General features: G+C 37.5%; 1 long non-coding RNA gene across 1 annotated transcript in view; it reads left to right on the top strand.

Moving 5' to 3' along the window:
• The first annotated feature begins 61 nt into the window (after positions 1-61).
• The window catches only part of LOC148223968 (uncharacterized), a 36,339-nt gene continuing 19,991 nt past the window's right edge, over positions 62-16,409 (top strand). The window contains exon 1 of the long non-coding RNA XR_015803193.1: positions 62-109. This is a non-coding gene — a long non-coding RNA (uncharacterized LOC148223968). The remainder of the gene's footprint in view (positions 110-16,409) is intronic.

Here is a 16,409-nt window from a genome sequence, read left to right as displayed (position 1 = left end):
AGTAAGTCACATGACAGATGTTAGCTGTTAACCCAATTTAAACTATTTTTCTTTCCTTTCCAGTACATTCCAATCAGCAGCATGAACCACAAAGAGTGCCCAGCAATTGGTGAGTGGCAGATGCCCGAATACCACTTTTTTCATCTCCTTTCAATATCCTTGACTCATGCATCCTGTCTGAGCTAATGTTAGTTTCCTGATTGCAGTGTGTCTGTGCCCTTGGACTCTAAACAAGGGCCCGAGCAATCCCAGAAAGCTCACTGTTCCTTGCTAGACTTCAGTTTCACTGTGTTTTTTAGTGACTGTCTCTCAAAACTACCTTGTTTTGCCAATTCACATCTGGAATTTCTAGATTTGCATTGATTTAGCACTCCATTTCTTTTCCTCTAATTTTAGAGTAATTCTGGACTATCATAGAAAAAAAATACTGTTCAGTTCTGACTTTATTTCACCTCTGAGAAGAAAATGAGCTGCCACCACCAAGAGCTATACTCACTATTACATTATCATATTCCTCCACTTGAACAGAATGCCCCCAAAACAGATATGAACCAGTAAAAAAATTCATTGTAATGTGCTTGTACCTTTCTTTGCCCAATACTCTGAAATTCGCCACGTTACTGTCATTTTCTAGATACTGTAGCACTGATTTCACACTACTTAATATTATTTAAAATTTCTATGAGTATGAAGTGCAATGATGCCTAGTCCATGAACCTGAGCTTTGAAAGTAAAAGGACGCCTGTTAAAACAGAAGGCAAAATGGAAAAAAAAAAAAAAAGACAAGAAAAAAAGAAGCTTTATTTTTAGCTCTGATTCAGGAATATCATCCAGTAAGAGAAAAAGAACAGAGTTGCCTAGTACCAAATTTAAACAAGACTTGAGTCTTACCCAATTCCAACTAGATATTCAACACAGACAAGCTTTCATGAAACTATAGGCACCTAATTTTGGAAACCTGTTCAAAAGTTCCAGTAAATCTGAATTCATGGTGAATGAATTTTGCTCAAAGAGCTCACGAGAAAAGCACATAGCCATCTTTAGTTTTCAGAAGGTCAATGCATGTATGCTATTTGGCCATTGAGGCAACATATAAGGTCAGAAACTTACAGTTCCAATTCAAATACATTTATTCAAGTAACTGTACATCTAAGCAATAATTCCCTCAATAATTAGTGGGTGGAGGACAAGGTCTCACCTTAAACTATCACAATGAAGAAGAAATAGCAACAACAACAGCAGCTGAATAGTCTAGCACTTTGATCAGAAACTTTAGGAAACAGATACAACTTCCTTTCATCAGCTGTGCTTTTAAAATCAATAATAATGCTACTACCCCAAGGTACTGTCCACCCAAAAGAAACAAATTCAAAAGATGAGGAAAGTGAAGGCAGGGAGTGACAAAGCATGTTTTGCAAGTAAATTTTACAAAATCATACCTTACTTCTTCGCAGACTTCTGGTTGGGAAAGAAATTACAGTATTTTTCTTTTTCCCTGGGCTATTTTTTGCTGATCGCTCACAATGTTTATTCTCCCTACCAAAGGGCTGTGAAGACATTAGCCACTCTACCACTAGGCAGAATTGAACTAGACATACACAGAGCAGAATCCCACTGCAGAGTTCTGGCTGAACAAGTCTTCCTTTTGCACCAAAAAACCCCAATGCAGTAGCAATGCTAAAGTTGAGACTTTCAAAATAATCTCCTATTCATGCTATGATGACCATGATAGGTAGCTTTTCCTCATTACTGTTCGTTTTGGTTTAATTTGAAGTTTTTGGCTAATGCACTAATAATGTTATAGTTTTGATTTGCCAAATTAAATATACTTATTTTTTGTTGTGAGACAGAACCAGGAGTAAAAGCAAGGCAGACTTAAAACTTAAAAGGGTATAAAAAGAAATTTATTAACTACACAAAGAAAAGGAAAACAGTAAATTCAGAATAAAATCTTCAGACCACTCTTTCTTTCTTCTTTCAACCTTCTTGACAACAAAACAAACATACAAAACTCCTTCAGTCAGTTTTAAAATTAGTCTTTTTCAGCTAACTTCGGAGAGAGAAGTTTCTTCTTGACAGGCTATAGGGACTTTTTTACAAGGAGGGGAAAAAACAGTTTCTCTTGGTTTCACTTTTCTGATTCGCATCCGCAAGAAAAAACTTGCAAGTCGTGAAGCTCCTCCCATTTTCACAGCTTTCCCAAAGCTGTGCTTATGGGCCATGTTAAACTCATGGGGTATTTACTTTTAAGAATGAACTACTCTAAAACAAAAATTCTCTTCATCTCTCTTTTTTTCTGTTTATGCTTCATTTCTAGAAATAGAGATCCCTTTTCTTCTCGGGGTGAAAGATTCTCAACACAGATGCTTTTGATCAACAATTTATTGAATGGAACACTTTAACTCCCCATGTTTTTCTCCACAGTTTATAGGAATATTTAGTGCAGTAGAGTTTACCGTACAGTTTACAAAAGGATTTTTTAGCTGCCTTTACAGTATTTCTTTATTTTCCTTCTATCTAAAGAAACTTAGCTCTTGCTTCACTGACTTTGGTGTATTTCATTTCTTCCTTTTCTTTCAAACGAAGGTCAGAGGTCTGCAAATCTTATCTGAGCACTAAAGAGTTAAAGTTTCACACAGAAGTCACAGGGGCTGGCTCAGGCCGCCCAGGCCGCTCTGGGTGAGGGGTGGCTGAGGTGTCCATCAGCCTTTCTGGGGCTGGGCTGCAGCACCCACTGCCCATGGCCACCCCTGCTCCCACACAGGGCCCGGCTGCCTCCCCCTCAGGCTGGGTGGGGGCTGGGTGGGCTCGGCCCTTCCGAAACTGCTCCGAGCCAGCAGCAGGAGCCGGGCACCCCTCCAGAGCCACGGGCCCATGGGGGAAGGAGCAGGGCTAAGGTCTTATCAATGAGCTTTTCCTCCCACCTGGCCATCGGGTCCCCTGGTTTGCAAACGGGGCCCAGCGGCCTCTCGAACCCCTCCATGGGACGGAGCTTGGGCCGGTGTTACCTGCTCAGCCACCAGAAATAAGAGACCTTTTTTCCAGGTTACCTCTTTAAAATGTGTTTTCACAGAGCAAACTAACTCTCCAATTGGTTTCTCAGGCTGTCAATAACCAAACCAATCTCCAATTGGTTCCATCAAGTCACAGAGGAAGTTCTCATAGAGAAAAACCTCTCTGACTCTGCCCTCCCCCAAGTGTAACCAGCACATTGTTTTAAAGCACTGGGTACTCTTCCTTTATTTGTGAAAACAAGCAAGCACAAAATCAACCCAAGCCCAGCTTTCAACGAATGTCATTTGTTACTGATTGCACTACCTTTATACAATAGTACAAAATTACTGATGACACAGTTCAGTTTACAATAATGCAGTTCAACATTGATGAAATGTTGAGCAGAGTAAGATGTTAAGTATCACAATCCCGTTCACCCCAAGCAACTGTGTAAGTTATGCAATGCACAGCAGATTTCTATTGCGATTTTCACGCCCTTATTAAAAAGACAGTGAAAAAACCCAAATGAGTGGGCATTCTGGTTTTGTTCTGATTTTAAATTGTTCAGAAAAGTCTACACTGGAATCTATCTTGTGAATCTGCATTATTCAGATGGAACTTAATTGTTCAGTTTGTGGAAGGAAATGATAGCTCATAGCTGCCATAATAGCTGCAAGGAAGCTACCAAAAATGTAAGAAAATGAACTCATTATATTCCTCACAGTATTTTTAAACTTCCCTGTTCTTGAACTAAAGCATAGACTACTCTTGATTATCTGTTCAGCCCATTTATAATGCATATTGTGCAGATTAAGACAAGAGATCTCTTCTTCCTGGCTGTGCAAGCATCGATCACAATAGCAATCCCTAAGACCCATAATTTTCAGCCTCATTCACAATTTTTTTCCAAGCTATATTTACAGATCTCATAGTTATACACTTCAAAAGTTGATTCTCTCCCCTCTGAAAAGAGAACAGCATGAAAGTGGTGTGCAGGCGGGGAAGAAGTCTTCCTAAAATAAGCATTAGAAAAAAAAAAAAAGGTATCTTAACTGAGAAGTAACAATAAAGTTAAGTTTGTAAAAAGGGCTTTAACATCAATGTGTCTATCCAAATATCTTACTGTATAGGTTTACCACGATAGATGTGATACCAAAATGGATACAAAACCTATAGAAGTGAAATATCTTTCCCAGCTTTTGGAGGGTTTTTGTTGGTTTGGGGGTTTTTTTGGTATGGGTGTGTAGAGTTGGTTTGGTTGGTTCATTTTTGCCTCTGCTGATTGTAATCCTTGAAAACTATTGCTATACTACCTTGACAAATCTTTGCTGAAGATGTCCTTTGTATGTAGAAGTGTTTTGAAAGGTTTTGTGAGTAAGAGCATCACAGTTTTAGTTCTTGGATATATTTAGCAATCATATTTCTTCAAATCAAAAGTCAATAGTTTTTTCTTGGAAGCTGTTTATAGTCTAGTGTAGACTTTTCCAGGAACTGTGTTGCACAGATATTAAAGATATTCTCCATATATAATGTCACCTACTAAGAACTCTATTCAAGTATTCTGCTGTTGCAAGTGCAAAATGATAGAATGTGACAGAAGTGTGACATTTCACATCAAGTGAACTCACAACTGAAAACAGAACACATCTGAAATTATTCTGAAAGAGCCTGAATGTTAGAACTAACCACAGTTATTTGTATTACCACTAGCTTTTTAAGGTGTATTTTATCTCGTATTTTATCAGAGAATGCAAATTTAAAGAGCTTACAGTATATATTTCTGTGGGTGGTTATGAAATATTTGTATGTTGCCACACACAGCTGATCTGATTGCTGTCAGTGAGTTGTATTGATAAAGTCATGGGAGACTGGTGGCAGTTGCACAGATCAGACTGAGAAAAGCTTACTGGATATGTATTTACATCATCTTGTATGTAGCACTAATTTAATCAGGGATAGCCCAAGCAGGCCTGAATATAAACTACGGTTTTCAACTTAGTCTCAAGAATGTAAAGAATTTAATTTTTAAGAGTTATACCTTGTTCTTGTCCAGAGGGAGCAGGAGCCTTAGCTATCTATTGCACTGGCTTCCAAGATTCCTCTCATATCATCTTATTAATAAAACTGTCAGTCACAAGACTAATCTTACATTTTTGTAGATTTATTTATTTTACTATGGTAAGAAGCTCACAAAGACTATTAATTGCTTTTAATTGGTCACCTACACTATTAAAATGAAACTATATCTGTCTAAGGGAAGAGTGCATTTAAAATCAAGTTATATTCTAAAATGCTGTTTGGAAAAAAAACCATGAAATAATTTGAGAGAATGAACGTTTCTATCACATGGAATACTAATCTATGCTTGGTATCTGATGTGTATTCTTCACCGCTTATCACCAAATTCACTCAAATCTATACACATATCTCCTTTTATTTCCTGTTTTGCATAGACTTACTGAATTTGAAGAAATCTAAATTTCCCTTTCCTTGCCATATCCTCTCACTTCAGATATTTTAATCACCCATAATTTTATTTTCTTCAAAACAACATTCATGAACTTTTAATTGAGCTAAATAAAATCAATTGGTATAGAGAACAGCACAGAAAGCCTAAGACATTTATTAGGGCAAGAAAAGTATTAGAGAATGTAATAGTATATATATCCCTTCTTTAAAATGTCCAAGTACCTCAACTAGGTTAAGTCAGCAAGGTTTCAAAATTTTAATATAGGAACAAACTTTTAGGCAATAATGGGCATTTGTTACATGTTTCCTCCCTTCCATGCTGGCACATAGACTTAAAAGTGTATCAGTAGATTTGAATCCAAATAGGACAACATTTGGTCTGTTCTTAATGTTCTGAGCTATCGTGTCTTTCACGTCTTCTACCCACAACGTTTACAAATCATTCCATCAGAACCTGTCTCCTTTTGCAGGGAAAGGGGAGGGGCAAAGGGGAGGGTGAAAAAGATGTTTAAGAAGTTGTCCCTTCTTGTGTGAATTATCTGTGTCTCACAAGATTTGCTCATGAATTTGGCTTGTCAGACTGAAGCAACTCCTTCCCCACACAGGAGTGACTGCCTCCTTTCCTTGCTCTGTAAGTATATGCAGAATTTCACAGCTCAAGCCCCAACTGCTCTTTGTACACAACCAAGCAGAGGTTCATGAATTCAATGCTTCAGTGACATCCACTGAATAGCCCAAAATCCAGAAGTACATGCAATTATCATTCAACTACTGAGAGGAAGAGATAGAAGATTGAATTAATCATAATTTATGAGATTTTCAAGACAGCATGATGAAGTTACATAGACATCTTGGACTGATTTTCATTGAAGATGAATACAGGATTTCCTGAAGAAGGGGTAGGGAAGTTCTTAAGGATTGGGAATTACCTGCTAGATTGGCCCTGCACCTATTCTTTCAAGGAGAAAACTTTTTTTCTTGTTTGGTTTTTGTTTGTTTGGTTTGGTTTTTGTTTTTGTTTTTTGTTTATTTGTTTTGAGGTTTTGTTGTTTGTTTGTTTGTGTTTGTTTTTGTTTTTGTTTTTTTCACGGGTGGATGAGCAGAGAGATCTAAGCAGATTTAGAAGCTTACCCCCAACAATCCAAGATTTGTTCTGAGTACTGGTTATGTAGTGGAGGTTTTTTTATGAGAAGAAATAGCATCATTACATATGATAAGGAAAGGAAATCTGCCTACCTTAAAACTAGTTTTTAACCCAATAGGTGCATGAAAATATTCTGTAAATATGGTTAAGAAACATATGTCCTGACTTGCTATTTATATCTGCTGGACTTAAGTCATAAGCATTCCTTTCAAGCCTTAAAGACAGTATAAATGCCAAAATGTTTTCATTGCATAAGAAAGAATTAAATCATTTACTCCCTTAATAATACATTGCTACTATCCTGAAGAAACTGAATTTTAATTTGAAACCAACTGTGGATACTACGTTTTTTTTTTTAGTCTAGTGTTGACACAAGCAATTAATCTGTTCCTGTTCTTTTTTATTTCTATTCTCATGAAAGCTCTCAATACCCTGACTATAGACTTGGAATAATTTGTTATTAAAAGGACTGCTTCTTATGCTGTTCCTGTGACTTCTGTGAGAAAGCAACATTAGGAGTTTCTGGGCAAGAACTGACCCTAAAGTAGTGTCTATTCTAATTCTTAAAGTGGGCTGCATCAGCATTATCACAATGTGTCTAGCAACAAAGTCTAAATACACCCTCAAGGCAATAATATAATTATACCAAAAACGTCTACAACATTTTCTGTGGAGCAGTCAAATTACTATCCTAGTAAGACATGTCTATAAGACTTGCTAAATCTTCCAATTATCATCATGTTGGGTATTTCTTTTTTGTCTTGTGTACTTTTGCAACCATATGTCTTTTATTTCCAAGGGAAACTGTAAAGACATATACACCGGCAAATTATACACCAGATTACCAGCAAATAATAGAAACAATGAATTCCAGTGAAGCAATATCCATTAGAAAGGATTCTGTCCTCTCAGCTCAGCCTACATAGAGTAACTGAAATCAGAGTATAACACAATTTGAAGCAGCGGGAGTTTTATATACTATCTTCTCTTAAAATGTTGCCAGCCTGAAATATTCCTTATGACAAATATAATGATTCCTATGCTATTCTTTTTATATGCTTTAATTTTGAGCTCTAAACATTAACGTTTCCAGCCAGTCTGCAGTTCCTTACAGTTCTTTGTGCTGCCCATAACTTACATCTTTAAAGTCTCAAGCCTTCAGCCACAACACATCATCAAAACTCGAAAGACTACTGTTGATCCCACACATCTGGAAACCATAGCTTCAGGACAAAAGCAAAACACAACACGACCCAAACAAAATAAAACAAACAAAAAACCACACAAAAACCCACCAAAACCAACCAGAAATTCCCACTGCTAATTTTATTTGGTCATACATAACATATATTTAAGTAGTTTTATATATTTATATATACTGCTAACTTTGCAGTCCATTTCCATTTTTTATGTGGTATGCATAATACTGATTTAAACTGTCTCTCTTATTAAGCAAACTAAAAAAACACAAACAATTTTCTGTTAGAAAAAGGTGTTTTCTGCAACTAAAACAGACTAACTTATTATAAGAATTATGATTTTTAGTGATTCTTTAAAAACTAACATTTTGTAAAAATAGGTATTTTCACCAAACTTACAAACAACAGATGAGAAATTAACTCAGACAATTCCTACATTCTTTTTTGGTATTGTATAGGTATTTTCACCAAACTTACAAACAACAGATGAAAAATTAACTCAGACAATTCCCATATTCTTTTTTGGTATTGTTTTGGAGTATGTTATAGTCCTAGACTCTAAGATCAGGATGGCAAGAACATTTTAATTTCCATTGGCAAATACTATCACTGAGGAGGAAGAACACTGATCATCAGATGAAAGCATTGTTTGTACTCCTGCAGCATACTGCATTTCATATCCACACATCACTGGTCAAATGTCTGTAGCAGTTTGGATTTAATTAAGTACATTTCTGTGGAGTATTCTGATATACCATGGAGAGAGGGATGTTTTGAATGGTCTAGCATGTGCTGGCCCATAAATAACCCTAAAACAGCTTCAATAGATGCTGTAACATGATCTATCCAGAAAATATACACAAGCAGATATTTCTGTATTTTTTACTATATAAACAAGCAGTTGATTAGCCCCTGACACCCCAATGCTTGGTAGAAGTACAAGCAGAAGTAGTTTCTGCCACCAAAAAACATGTATATAGGTAATTATGTGGGGCAGGAGCCAGCCCCCAAAACGAGTCAGCTTCCCCTCACTGTATTTATTCAGTAACATCAGCCCACCATTTGAGCTGGGAGCCTCTGCTGTGGCAGCAACGATGAACCCTTAAATAAGTCAGGCAAGGTTAATTACCAGTGTGCTTATATACAAAGATGGTCTGTGACAAGAAAGATTAAATACAGGTAAAACACCAAGTTGTTTAAGATTTTCATTGTTTTAGAAGTAATTTTTATCTCATGATCACAGCTATCAGAGCACAGCTCTTTATTTTAAGAGGCTAATTCACTCAATGTTACTTTATTTGATCAAAAATCAGCATCCACACAGCACATATTTTCCCCCTCATAGGCTAACTGTGTTGCTAGGTTGGGCAGTAACTGAACAGCTCTCACATGCAGATGTATTGCAGACCTATAAAACATTACCACAATTTACTGAGCCTGGTGAGGATGCTTTTGTTACAGCTTTTGTTTTAAATCCAGCACTGTGTCTGCCTCCTAGGGCCACGAAGCTAGTCCCTTTAAAAAGAGCTACAGATTTATTCTTCCACTTTGAATAAGTGAAAATGTGTTTTGTTGAAACCTCCCGAGAATAGATGGATTTCCTATAGAATCCCCTTTTGTTTATGGCTTTGATGAAAGCATTTGGCACTTGATGGTTCCCAGGCTATCCCCAGTTTAAAAAAGAAGAAATCAAGTGTGCTGAGTGTTAAAATGTTTTCAACTAACCTCAAAGCAAGTGTAATATAAAGACTTGCATCAGGTGTCAAATTAGTATGGAAGGGTAATGCTTCCTGTCTTGCCTCTTCAACATTTACACACAGTATACCGTCCCATTTTATCCTTAAAGCAGAGCTAATGGCTGATCCTATTCAGGCAGCCACCTGAAATCCAAACCTTTTCCTCTCAGTTTTATCATCTACTACTCCTTCCACTTCAATTCCTTCTCAAAACTGCGCAGAAATTGTTGAGATTGCAGGCAGGTGCTAACTCCCCACAACCAGCCCTTTAACATATAGGATTGCGGATTGAAAGTTATTTGAACACAATGAACTTCCATGAGATTATTAAACTCCTCATAAGAGATAGTTTTATGTTCCACTAGCAAAGTGGTTCAGAATAAAATTTATATCAGAGAACTATTTACACTATAAATACACAGAGGACACAATAAATTGACACTTCTAAAAGGTTTAACAGCAGTCCCAGCTTTTGGTGAGCAAACATTATTTACACTGAAGCAGAAAAGTATTAAACAAACCCACATCAACTTTTGGGCCAGTAATAGTAAATTATCCTGAATGGTCAAGCTCTTTAACACATAATACATCATGTGCAAATCTTAGAACTACCTATTCCCATTTCGAATAGTCAGGGCTTTTTCCATTTATTATTTTGAGGAAACAAATACTTATAATTCTAATATAATTAATTGTTTTTGTAACATTTGTCTTAGCTTGCCTCTTGCTTCATTGAGCTTTTTATTACCGTTCTTATAAATAGATATGACACAATCCTGGCAAATCCATCCTAACTAGCAAACATCTACCTGATTGAATCAACTGTCACTGACTGGCCAAAACATCATAGTTCAAAGTCAATTGTTTTACAGTCATTTCCAAAAGTGCCATGGGTTTATGATCTCTTTTTTGAGGCAAGTTTCTATACTTCAGTTATCCTTTGCTCCAAAGCAAAAAACCTTCACCTTTCATGTGCTTTGACACACAGCAACAGAACTGAGCTCCTAATAACTTCTGAATTTCAAGAAATAAGCAAATTAAGCATAATTTCTAGTTCATGTGATCTCATTTCACTCTCATATCTTCTATGACACAGTTTAAACTTCCTGCCCCAAGACCACTAGCAGCCCCCAATTTATGTGTAAGAGACGTGCAAAAAATAATTATGGCCTCAGTTTTATGGGCCCATTTGATAATCAAAAGGACTTCATCCTTCCCTTCAGAGAGCTTGGGTTCCCATTGCTCCCTTCTGTGAATCACGTAGCCAGATATTGTGTAGAATAAGTATTTCTTCAGCTTAGTTTCCTGTACTACTATTGGGTTGTTTTTTTCTTTTTTTCCTTTTCATCTTTGCCTGTGGAATTTTTCCCATTGACATGCTAAGAAGCATTGATGCCTAGGTTCTTGAGATGGGGGAGGGAGAACCTCTCTAGTTTTTGGGAGTTTCTCTCGGAGGGAGGAGGACACCACGAGATTAGAAGCAGGTAAAAGGAGAGCGGGGGGCAGTTGCTCTCTCGCTCGTTCGCGGCTTCAGATGAGCACAGTCGCTTGTTACCACCACCATAGCCTAGACGGGAGCTGCCTCTTCTTCTGCTGCTGGACCCTGCACCCATGCTCTGCTAGGATGCCCTGCCATTTCAGCTTGCTCTTTCCGAGTATCCTGCTGGAGCACCAGGACTGACACTGCCCCAGGGTTCATGAAGCAAAGTCTCTCTTTTCCATCCCTTCCCGTCTCGGACACAGCCGCCATTACCGCGTGCTGCCCGAGCTCGCGCCACAGCGCCCCCTGCAGCCACGGGGGGAGCATCGCACCTGCCCTGCCCACCGGGAGCCACCAGCGCTCCCTGCCGGCTGTGACGGGAACTGCACCAAAGGGGAAAGTGCCTGCGGCTGAGAGGACTGGAACTGGGTTCCTGTTCTGTTTGTTATTAAATCCATTGTTGTTGTTGTTTTGTTTGTCGTGTTGTACATACTAGTAAAGAACTGTTATTCCTATCCTCATATCTTTGCCTGAGAGCTCCTTAAGTTCAAAATTATGAGAATTCAGAGGGAGAGAATTTACTTTCTCCATTACAAGGGACAGCTCTGCTTTCCCTAGCAGACACCTGTCTTTCAGACTCGGACAACTACCAAGTCAAATCAGCTCACAGGAAGGGCCTATATCCCAGACCCAACACAGGCAAGTGATGTGAGTAGCTCTTCTTATTTATAGTGCAGTGAAAATGGCACATAGTATAATTCTGTAAGGCACAGAAAGAGAAGAAAAGCAAGCCAGCATCTTAAAGGTACAGTGAATAACCCTGTGAAGACATCAGGTCAGTGTAAACATGCCGACATTTTAATTTTGAAGAACAACTACAAGGGAAGCACAAGAGTCTGAAGAGAACAGTAGAATTGGTAAGTGATAAAGTGAATGTAACTGGGATTTTCAGTATTTGTTTCCACACAAGAAACTACTAAATCAATTGTTTTCATCCTGGCAAGTACAACATCGAAGAGTAATGTGGCAGAGGCTCATAAAACCTCCTGTACAATACAACATTGAAGAGTAACGTAGCAGAGGCTCATAAAACCTCCTGTACTGTGACAAAATGAAGGGGAAAAAATTCACTGCCTGTTTTAAAATGAAGGTTAAAGAAAGATGAGACTAGGGTCAGAGTAGCCAAAACAAACCAAAATGAGGTTTCTTCTTACAGTACAATGTATAGTTATGCTTGATGCCACCAAACTGTAACTACTCACACACATAAATCTATGTTTACTGTTGTGCTTTACTTTTTGTTTGGTTTTTATTTGGTGATTTTTTGGTGGGTCTTTGTTTGTTTGAGTTGGGTTTCTTTCTACAATAATCTGAGCAAGAAAATAAATCTAAAACCAGTCCCTCTTCTTTGGGTGGTTCCTGGACCATGTATTTACCTAATCTGACTCTAAGAGTATTCACAGAAATAACACCTCCACCACCACTATGATCTGCTGATACTTTTCCATAGTAACATTATTAGGGAGAGTAGAAAAAGCTTAGCACAGCTCTGACTGGTCTGAAACATTGCTCAGTGTTGGCAGACCTATGCAGAAAAAAGTGCACTTTCACTGGAGGACATTCCCAAATCTGAAAATCAACAAGCTAAAAATTATTTACTGAAGCAAAACTCTTAAGGAACATTATTCTTTTCATCATCTTAACAAAAACTTATTAATAATGGCTCCTTTTTTCTTCTTTGTTTTCTATTACCATTTACTCTTAATCATAAAAAAAAAAGATGGCTCTTCCTACCACAACTTGAAATAAGAGGCATACTAGATGCCGCATATTGAAAAAGGAGCATATTAGATGCCTGGATGACATTTCTCATTTTCAAATGTTTGGAATCTATTTAATGCTTGCAAACGACCCCCTCTCCCATCCTTCCTCCCACTTCCCCTACCTTCCCTCCCCCATAATTTAATCCAAACTGGGGACAATCCAGAGATTTTCTTCAAAAGCATATCCCTAAATTGAAATGCTTGTGCAGTCTAATGTGCCATCAACATCAGGACCATTATAAGATAAGCCTGTAAAAAAAACAAAGAAAGAACTTAGAGAGTACAAAACTGGATTTCTTAAATAACAATTAGATTTTAAATAACAATTGGACTTTTAAATTGGACTTCTAAAGCTTAGATACCCAAGAAAACACTGTCACTTCTGTTGCCTCGTTTTTACATTTTATGTTCAAACAGCCATGAAGCAGAACTAGGAGCAGGCATATTCTGGGGATGCATGAAAATATCTCAGCAAACAAAGTTGGGAATACAAGCAGTGCCTCTTTAAGAATCCTCTTACCTGTGGTAGCAAAAGAGTGCAAGTAGGTAGCTGCCTCTCACTCACACATCCCAATGTCACAGAGGACACAGACAAACATAAACACAAACTGAACTTTTCAGTTAATCTATTCTTTTATGTTTTGCATTAAGGTTAATGTTTAAAAAAAAAAATTAATAGAAATGTTCTTTCTGTACTTTAAACCAGTACTGAATAATGTTTCAATCTGTGTACCTGATTAACAATGGTTTGAAAGTATGGCAGTAAAGTTTTAAATAATGTTTAACAAATATTGCCTTCATGAATCAGGCTTGTAGCCAGAATATTTTATCTACTGCTGACTATAATTGGATATTTCTAAGGAAGGTACAAACTCGATACTTACAGAATAGTATGACAACTATAGAAATATAAAGACAATTTTCCCTGGGCCCCATTTACATTTCAGCACTTAAAATCTAATCCATTTCTGTTCTATGCCCCTTTGCCAAATACCTCTGGCACATGCTTGGGTGTGAGCTCAAGCAAAGCTACTGGCTACTTTCTAGATTGTGTTTCCAGTCTCTAAGGAAAAGACTAGGGGAAAATTTCTGCAAGAAATGTTTGCAAACAACTCTTAGTTTGTTGCACTAGTAGCACATCTGCTTGGGGAGCAGCAGCAGCCACCAGACCAAATTAGTCTTTTTTAGCATCCCATCTCTTCTGCCTCCTTTTTGCTGTTGCTTTTCCTCACCCAAGGAGAATGCCATATCAGCCTAACTTAAAAAATTAAATCCCATTATATCTTCTTGCCCTTCATGCTGTTCCTGTCTCCTCTTTCTCCATTTGGTTTTGGATATCAACATGACAAAGTACTAGCTGTATACATTAGTTGAAAACATTTTAGTTGTAATTGAGCTGAGAAATAATAACTATACTAATGTTCTCATTTGCAGTGCACTCATCAGAGCTTCAGATGCAAACATATTTTTACAATTGTACAAATTAAATCCTTTCAATCTTGGTGTAACTTTCGAAGTGGCTTCTGAGAAGTCAGTCTGTACAATCACTGAAGTGAGTCCTAGTACATAGCAGTAGTCATATGGGAAGGAGCATCATCAAAACAAAGACAGGAGCAAAATGAACACGTATCAAATATGGCAGGAATTCTTTCCAATACAAAGACACAGGCAAAGCCTGATAACCACAAGTTTTAAAAGTCCCAAAATGGAAATTACTTTTTGTAATCAACTTGCTGTTCACTGATACAAGGCTTTCCAGGCAATTCTTAGGTTTTGATTGTCATCCTGGGCCTACTGAATGTGTAAGGCATATTAAAGCAATTTTCTCCTAAAATCACTCCAGTGACTTTAATACATTCTTTATTTTATTACATTTATCATTAAACACAGGTACTGCTCATCCTGTGTGGGCATTTACCTTCTTAAAATATTATAGCTACAGGCTAATTACCAGACTACTTCTGTATCACTTAAGTCTGCAGTCATTATACACAGCTGTCATGACAGAACAAGTTCAAGACATTAAGTGTGATAGTATTATTCATGTTCACCTCTATCAGGATACCAAGTCCAGCCAACAGAAATGCCTGCAGTTTCGGGAAATTATAGAGAGTCAGTAGGAAAATCTTCCCTCATGCTCAAAAGTGGCAGCAAAGCCCCTATTTTCTCTGTTTTGGAGGACTCCCATCTCTCGCTCTGACTGTGCACATCACAATCCTACCTGAAGCCACTGACAGGGTGGCAAGGGACAGCCCCACTGATGAAGACATTCACTTCAGCAACACTGAATCAGTTCCACTGTCAAAGAAAATGGACCGGGTTCACTCTCAGAAAACCTACACCAATGCCTAGGCCTGCCTAGGCCTCCTTGTCCAGACATGAAAGAGAAGTGCCACAGCTGGTTAAATAATTCTGCTCAGAAGATTAAGTACATAAGGCAGGCTGTCATGCTTCCCGTTGTCCTGATAGCCATGCATTTTACAAAAGATGCCAAGTGCTATTGCAAACACAGTTTGTACTTCCATGACAGTAAGTGCTTCTCTGTGTCTTTTCATTGCCAACAGACCAGTGCTTTTGATCCATCAGCAGTTCTCAGGGCACATTCCCAAGGGAAATTCTTTGAAATGTACCTTCATTTTGATCACTGACCTCAAGCTGGTCCGCACCGTAAGCACTAGTGCAAAGAGCTGCAGTTGCTTTGTGCAGAACTTTATCTGATTACCAGATTTCAAAGAAGCTAAACCCAGGCTAATCCACCACATAAAAGAGTCAAACTATTTTTAATGCACATTTTCTCTTTTAAACCTAACAAGCAACCTAAAATTCAGACCACAGTTTAGCACAGCTTTTTTTTTTTTGTCCCAGAGCCAGTCTGCTACAGTTTATCACAGAAGATTATGTTGTATTAAGAATATTATTCTAGAGATAATAGAGCATTAGAAATACTTAGGAAAATCAAGCATACATACAGATCCAAGAAATAAACCCCAAAAACACATGCAGAAAATGAAAATGTAACAGCTTAATCTATTAATAAACAATTAGCTGTTATTACTTTGTTCTTATACTACTAATATATCTTTCAAAGACATCAGGGTTTTATATTTTGCTCAAATTAATGACTAACAAAGACTTCATATACAGACAAATTCATTTGTCTACTACATTTGACACAAGAGTTACTTCATAGTAAGTTGTGCGAATTTTTTTACACGTAACATCTGCAACACAAAAAATGCTTATAATATATTGAGAGCCCCAGCTGTTGAGGAGATGAAGAAATCTAATGATATCAGAAAGCAGGAATTATATTTCACTCACCCTTTTTGCCATGGTGAAAAGTCATTCAACATGATCCAGATGTTTGTTCTGGGTGTTAGAGAATGTCTATGTGGTAATTATTGTGTGAGACATGAGCTTTTTCTTTATAGTGCTTAAATAATTGATTTAACCCTGAAGTATAGAATTCAGAAATACAGCAGCCCTCATTCATTATTTGTCAGAGTAGAGGACGTGGTTTAACATTTTTTTCATATTTTGATACTTAACATGAAGTCTCATGAA

Source organism: Sturnus vulgaris, chromosome 4, assembly GCF_052056855.1.
Source record: "Sturnus vulgaris isolate bStuVul1 chromosome 4, bStuVul1.hap1, whole genome shotgun sequence".
NCBI classification, from domain to species: domain Eukaryota; kingdom Metazoa; phylum Chordata; class Aves; order Passeriformes; family Sturnidae; genus Sturnus; species Sturnus vulgaris.
This window is presented reverse-complemented; position numbering and strand designations above follow the sequence as displayed.